General features: G+C 40.8%; 1 long non-coding RNA gene across 1 annotated transcript; it reads right to left on the bottom strand.

The window, feature by feature from the left end:
- Positions 1-1338: 1338 nt before the first annotated feature.
- On the bottom strand, positions 1339-2552 carry LOC141058076 (uncharacterized). Its single transcript, XR_012222091.1, has 3 exons — positions 2190-2552; positions 1593-1687; positions 1339-1501 (listed from the first exon to the last, which is right to left on the bottom strand). It is a non-coding gene; the product is annotated as an uncharacterized lncRNA (long non-coding RNA).
- Between the last annotated feature and the right edge of the window lie 5418 nt (positions 2553-7970).

The raw sequence follows: 7970 nt of genomic DNA, 5'->3' as shown, positions 1-7970 counted from the left end.
TTCTTATCCATTACAGATAAGCGACATGCCAGCTATCTGGGACCCGGCCGATGAGGCCTACAAAGACAAGTATACACGTGATATGTGTTGGTCCCGAATCTGCCGACAGCTGTATCATGAATTTGATGGGTACAGCGTTGCCCTGCAGCAGAAAATTAGTAAGTACATTTTGTTATGTTGGTTATACAGACCAACTCTTCATTTTTAAACGTATTGCACGGATCATAATGTGTTTTTCCTTTACATTTTAGTGCATGATGTTAAGCAACGCTGGAGATCGGTGAGAGATCGATTTAAAAAAATCCAAGCCAAGATTGGCACCAGTGGATCTTCACCGGCGAAAATAAAATTCAGCTTGTATAAGGATATGTGTTTCTTGTTAACCAGCAGGACTTTGAGGAGGTGAATATTTAGATATAATTTCAATGTTGTTAGGATGACTAAAATTTGAATTATCACTGAAAACTGTTATCTTTTTTTATGACAGCACTGATGGAAACATTTCGCCGCTTCCTGAAGATGCCAGCCAAGAGGCCGCAGGATCCACAGATTCTATGGATGGGTCTTCATTCTGTGAACCTGAGTCTCCCTGTACATCTGGTGTAGTGTCGGCTGCGTCATCTTCAGGGATGGCATCTTGTGCAGAGACCCAAAATACTGCTGCCCCAAACAGTCAAACAGCTGCCAATCCGTTGACAGTAACCGAGCCACTGGCCAAAAAAAGCAAGGCCAAAACCCAAAAAAAAATGGATGTGACTACAAAAAGGGTTAATGACACCATAGATCTAATCAATAAATCTTCCAGGGAAGATCACTTGGATTTTTTTGGTGCCAGCATAGCCAGCAAAGCTCGGTTACTGTCAGCGGAAAGGCAGACTAAGTTTATGACAGTAGTAAATGCAATACTGTCAGAATTTGAAGACCCTTCGCCTATCTCACCTTTAGCAGATATTGTAATAGGGGCCACACAAAGTGTTCGATCAAGGCGTCCACCACCACCACCATTGCCGCCTCCACAACCACCAATGCCACCACCACCACCACAACAACAGCGTGATGACCAACGGTATCAGCGACCTCCCGTTAACTATTCTTATTATGGAGATGTTAACTCTGAAAACATGAGTTACCAAGATTACATCTTGCTCAACTAGTTTAGGGCATAAGGCAGGTCCTGGATGACAAAGTCCTCCATTACCTTCATTAGTTCTGCGTTGCTGACACCAGACCTGCTGTCACCGTTTTGCGAGGCCATATTCGGACAACACTTGTGTTTGTTGAACCTTTTCTTTGTTGTTGAAAGATTTTATATTTAAAAAAAAATAGAAAAAGACTATGTTGGTCATTAAGTCTTTTATTGGTTTTATAATAAATTAAGATTTACAATTTGTTTTATTATTAGTTGTGGAAAAATATCATAAGGTCTTCTCCCATAATGCTCAGGAACAGGTCAAATGCCGGGATGGTGAGCCGGCAAAAGGACACAAATGTCTCGGGATATCTGTTAAAAAAAATAATAAGTTACATCACATACAGATTTGTAGTTACCAAAATTTTACATAACAAATTCTCGTCACATATGGGTAACTTACCTTCTCAAATCTTGGTATAGCACACGAAAGTGACCCTTTCCTGTACGTTCTGCCACAATGGGGTGTACCCACATTCTTCTGGTTCTCTTTCTGGCCTGCAAGTAAGATAAAATAATTTGGGTTAAGGTCCCGTGAGAGTCTACAACGCTCCAACGCTGAGGAAAACGATGAGACCTAAAGATGGTTGGTACGTCGCTACCTGTTCACTCACCAGGCAGATCTATTCAATTTACACAGCCACTATACGGCAAGCCGTAACCTCAGCGGTCATTGGGACCTTGCCACACAGCAGCTAATCTGACGACTCCAGCCTGCGTCCTTAAATTTTCCGCCACCATCGCAGTCGCTCATTGTCAGCAAACATAGCAATGCATGAGGCCAGCGGAACAAAACCGATCAAAAAATGGACAGGACATTGAAGCTCAATCAGCAATATCCAACAGGGGGGCGGTCGCCCATATCCATCACATGTAGCAAGATGGCTGGCGACGTCGCTGTTGCATCACAAAAGCTGTGATGTTTCAGCGACCTCGCTAGCAATCTCACTATGTGTGATGAGGACTCACAAACAATATTTTTACATATAGTGTTGCTTACCTGGAGTCTTTGCTGATTCAGATAATCAAGCAATACTCCAAAAGCTTGGAGACGTTGTGGCCTGTGTAGCCATACATTAGTTTCACCATGTTCTTCGCCATGCTGTGTGCTTCGTTGTTCACTCCGATCATTTTCAAGGTTAGCACTCATGATTATGAAAGTGTGCCGAATCCAAAATGGAGAAAGAGGTTGGACTAGGAAGTGACATCATTTTTTTTTTTTTCGATTTTGAAGTTTCTTCTCTTTATTTTTGCTTTCAAAAAAGGGAGACAAATCAGGTAGAAAAACGCAAGCAAAACCGCACAAAATATGCATGAAATCAGCATAGAAAATGCATGGAAAATTGTTTGAAAAACGCAAGAAAAACGCATCCCAAAATACGCTTAAAAAACGCATAAAAAACGCTATAAAACCGCATCAAAAACGCAGACATAGAATCATAGAATCATAGAATCATAGAACATTCCACCATGCGTTTCCTGCCAGCAGCTGCATTTTTTGTGCAGAAAAATGAGACCAAAAATATGCAACGTCTGCACATGGCCTAAGAGTGTAACAGTACAGACACAGAGGGCTAATGGATGCATAAAGCATGTGGGAACATGATTCGAGGAACCGGGTTATGGTAAAACTTTTGGCTGTACCACCCAGGGATAGATTAGGTTAATGTGTTGAGGCGGTAGGCCAGGCTGAATAAATGCATTTTCAGGGCACGCTTAAAATTGTGGGGATTGGGGACTAATCGTATTGACCTGGCAAGTGCATTCCAAAGAATTGGCGCAGCACGTGTAAAGTCTTGGAGACGGGAGTGGGAGGTTCTGATTATTGAGGATGCTAATCTCAGGTCATCAGCAGAATGGAGGGCGCAGGTAGGGTGGTACACTGAAACAAGGGAGGAGATGTAAGGTGGTGCTGTGCCATGGAGGGCTTTGTGGGTGAGGGCAATAAGTTTATACTGAATTCTGGAGTGGATGGGTAGCCAGTGTAATGAGTGGCACAAGGTAGAGGCATCGGTGTAACGATTGGTGAGGAATATGATCCTGGCTGCAGCATTCAAGACAGATTGGAGAGGGGAGAGTTTGGTAAGAGGGAGACCGATTAGAAGAGAGTTTCAATAGTCGAGACGAGAATGAATAAGAGAAACAGTAAGAGTTTTTGCAGAGTCAAAAGTAAGAAAAGGTCGAATTCTAGAAATGTTTTCTACAATTCTTTTCTGTTCTTTGAATATAACTCATTCCATTCCTGGTCTCTTTAACCCCTTTACCCCAAAGGTGGCTTGCATGTTAATGACCGGGCCAATTTTTAAAATTCTGACCACTGTCCCTTTATGAGGTAATAACTCTGGAACGCTTCCATGGATCCCGGTGATTCTGACATTGTTTTCTCGTGATATATTGTACTTCATATTAGTGGCAAAATTTCTTTGATAGTACTTGCGTTTATTTGTGAAAAAAACTGACTTTGAATTTTGAAAATTTCACAATTTACCAGCTTTGAATTTTTATGCCCTTTCCATCAGCACAATTTTGTAACAAATTTTTTTTTTCTGCTAGGAAGTTATAAGGGCTAAAAGTTAAATAGCGGTTTATCATTTTTACATCTTTTTTTTTTAGGGACCACATCACATTTGAAGTCACTTTGAGGGGTCTATGTGATAGAAAATACCCAAAAGTGACACCATTCTAAAAACTGCACCCCTCAAGGTGCTCAAAACCACATTCAAGACTTTTATTAACCCTTCAGGTGCGTCACAGGAATTTTTGGAATGTTTAAAAAAAATGAACATTTAACTTTTTTCACAAAACAATTACTTCGGATCCAATTTTTTTTTATTTTACCAAGGGTAACAGGAGAACTGGCCTCAAAAGTTGTTGTGCAATTTGTCTTGAATATGCTGATACCCAATTTGTGGGGGTAAACGCGCACGGCAGAGCTCGGAATGGAAGGAGCGCAGTTTGACTTTTTCAACGCAAAATTGGCTGAAATTGAGATCGGACACCATGTCGCTTTTGGAGAGCCCCTGATGTGCCTAAAAAGTGGAAACCCCAAACAAGTGACCCCATTTTGGAAAGAGCTGGCAGAGCAGGGGAGAATGATGAGAGCCGTGTTCAGCACCCGATACAGCGCTTGCTCTAACGCTTCTTCCCTGGCACCCATCCTTATGGTACTGATGCGGCACACACATGCCACACGTGTGCCACAAGTATTACACACACAGAAACTGACATCTCCAGTACTGGAAATATCAGGATGTGTGAAAGAGGCCTTATTGGTTTTTATGTATGGCTGCTGTCACACACTAAAAGATGCTTTATATTCAAAAAATGTTTTTGCATCACCACATTTTGAGAGCTATAATGTTTGTATATTTTGACCCACAGAGTCATATGAGGTCTTTTTATCTTGCGGGACGAGTTGACGTTTTTATTGGTACCATTTTCAGGCACATTACATTTTTTTATTGTTTTTTAGTCCAATTTTTGGAGGCAGAATGAACAAAAAGCAGCCATTTTTGAATTTGTTTTGGGGACGTTTCTACCGTTCCCATGTGGTAAAATTGATAAAGTGGTTTTATTCTTCAGGTCAGTACGATTACAGCGATACCTCATTTATATAATTTTGTTATGTTTTTGCGCTTTTGTACAATAAAAACTATTTTATATAAAAAGTTATTATTTCTGCATAGCTTTATTCTAAAAGCTATAACTTTTTTATTTTTCTGGTGATGGAGCTGTATGGGGGCTTGTTTTCTGTGAGACAAGATGATGTTTTCAGTGGTACCATGTTTGTTTATATCCGTCTTTTCTATCGCATATTATTCCACTTTTTGTTCAGCGGTATGATGATAAAGCATTATTTTTTGCCTTTATTATGGTGTTCACTAAAGGGGTTAACTAGTGGTACAGTTTTATAGGTCGGGTCATTACGGACGTGGCGATACCAAATATGTGTACTTTTATTGTTTAGATTTTTTTCATTCAGATATTTATTTAGTGATGGAATAAATATAGATTTTTTTTATTATTATTTTTAATTTTTTAAAAATATTTTTACAATTATTTATTTATTTTTTTACTTTATTCCAACTACTACTTTTTGTCCCACTATGGGACAATCATTTTTGCAGGCTGATCTTTCTATAGCATGCAGATGAAGCAGCATCTGCATGATATAGAAGCTGTCAGCGCTGCACTCAGTGCACTGACACTGAGAGACTTCCTGCGCATGACCAGGAAGTTTCTTACCATGGAAGCGATCAGGACCCCGCCTCACGCTGCTGGGCCTCCGATCCAAAGGCAACCCTCTGCCTGCTTCCTGAAATGTTCAATCACGGTATTCTGGGGGTTAAAGTGCCGGGAGCATTCTGTGACCACTCCTCGCACTTACTATCGGGTGTCAGCTGTGAGAATCAACTGACACCCGGCTGCTATCGGCCACACACCACCCGTGTGCACGGCCGATTGCTGAGACGTACTATTCCGTCCATGGTGAAATTGGCCCAGAGCACGTGGACGGAATAGTACGTCTGATGTCAGAAGGGGTTAAAAAGTAAAGCATGAATAAACTAACATCTTTTAGGGAAATCTTTGCTCTAAACCTACAGTATGCTAAAAAAAAGTTTCATTTCCTTATGTTCTCAGTAAATATTTTTAAATTTTAGGATTAATATTATTGTTACTATTCAGTTTTAAAGGTACTGTCACACTTAGCAATGCACCAGCGATCCCGACCAGTGATATGACGCGGTCAGGATCGCTGGTGCATCGCTAAGTGGTCGCTAGTGAGCTGCCACACAGGCAGATCTCACCAGCGACATAGCAGCGGTCGGGGGTCGTTACTTACCTGTCAGATGAGGCGATCTTGACGTCCTCCCTCCCGCGTCCACGCGTCGCTCGTCGGCGCCACAGGAAGCTGACGATGAGAAATGGTCCAGGACGTTCTCGCGCGATCAGTGATAACCAGCCGGGGAGCGGTCGGAGGTAAGTATCACATGTAGCGATATCGCTAGCGATATCGCTATAACGTCTCAAAAACCAGTGACGTGTGACAGGCCCTTAACAGTAAATATAATCAAAACTGGAAATACATTTTTAGCATACTGGGCACTTTTGAACTAGACCAGCAGAGGTCTCTCTTGTTGCATTTTCAAAACGATTTATTTTTATTCCTAAGATTTTTTTCCCAAAAGAACATTGCAGAGCATAATACACTTATGTAATGTGATTATTTTTGGGAATTTGTTTTGTGAAAAGATTGTTTTTAGAAGCAGCTATACAATAAACTGCACTTTGTTAAAATGATGGGTTAATTCCCACAACATCAGTATGGCATTACACACTGGTCATTCAGTGTTGACTGCTATTTAGCTCTCTTCCATTGGATCAGCTTTATGAGAGATTGCAGCTAAGGTATTATTTTAATGGGAGCAAGACTGAAATCAGGGAGGAAGGGGGAGACTTGGCAATTGCTCCTAGTTCTTATCCCAGATTGTAGGGAGAATGAATATGTGGGGTGTCACTTCAAACTTATTGTATCACATAGGGCAGAGGCATAGACTCACATCAGTCCCAACACACTGATTGGCTGAAGCGATGATTCTCTCTCCTGAGAAAATCATATCTATTATGCTAATTACACTCAAACTCTGATCTGAGTTTTATCCGAGTGTCACCTTACTGTGATCCAATTCTCTTGGTTGAGATAATCATATCTCATGTGCAGAGAAGACAGAGAACCTAATTTCTCTGCTCTGGCAGTGCTCCTCCTGTTCCTCCTTGCACAAAGGCTGAGGTAGCGGTCCTGATGCTGGGTTGTTGCCTTCCGACAGCCCCCTCCACGTCTCCTGGTGTACTGGCCTGTCTCCTGGTAGCACCTCCAGCCTTTGGACACTACGCTGACAGACACAGCAAACCTTCTTGCCACAGCTCACATTGATGTGCCATCCTGGATGAGCTGTACTACCTGAGTCACTTGTGTGGGTTGTAGAGTTCGTCTCAGGCTACCACAATTGTGAAAGCAGAACCAACATTCAAAATTGACCAAAACATCAGCCAGAAAGCATTGGTACTGAGATGTGGTCTGTGGTCCCCACCTGCAAAACCACTCCTTTTTTGAGGGTGTCTTGATAATTGCCAATAATTTCCATCTGTTGTCCATTCCATTTGCACAACAGTATGTGAAATTGATTGTCAATCAGTGTTGCTTCCTAAGTGGACAGTTTGATTTCACAGAAGTTCGATTTACTTGGAGTTATATTCTGTTGTTAAAGTCTTCCCTTTATTTTTTTGAGCAGTGTATTTTTTATAGCATGACAATCTGGTTTCAGGATAAAATTCAAAGTTTGAAAATTTAATTTTTAAAAAAAATATTTTGTCAAATTTAAGATATTTTCTTAAAAAACACAAAATACATTGAACTTAGTTTGCCACTAACAAAAAGAACAATGTGTCAAGAAAAAAAAATCTATGTACATGCATTTTATAGTTATTGCCACATAAGAAGAAGACATGATAGATTAGAAAAACAGAGCTTTGCCAAAAAAGTTAAAATTGTCTCAGTCCTTAAGGGATTAACATCCACTGGTCAGACTTATGCAGCTGATGAACGGTCATTTACAGCCAAGTGTCAGCCAGTATAAAGGAGTTCATAGAGATACGGAGAGATTGTATAATAATGGAAGGAAATGTACAGATTGTGTGCAACAGCAAAGAAATAATGTTATTTAAAGAGAATCTGTCAGTAGGATGAATCTTTCTAAGCCGTCTATATGGGGATGTAGGT

The sequence above is a fragment of the Dendrobates tinctorius genome, unplaced genomic scaffold (genome assembly GCF_039654945.1).
Source record: "Dendrobates tinctorius isolate UK_male_01 unplaced genomic scaffold, ASM3965494v1 ptg000209l, whole genome shotgun sequence".
NCBI lineage: Eukaryota > Metazoa > Chordata > Amphibia > Anura > Dendrobatidae > Dendrobates > Dendrobates tinctorius.
Note: the sequence above shows the minus strand (reverse complement) of the source record. Positions and strands in the feature narration are given on the sequence as shown.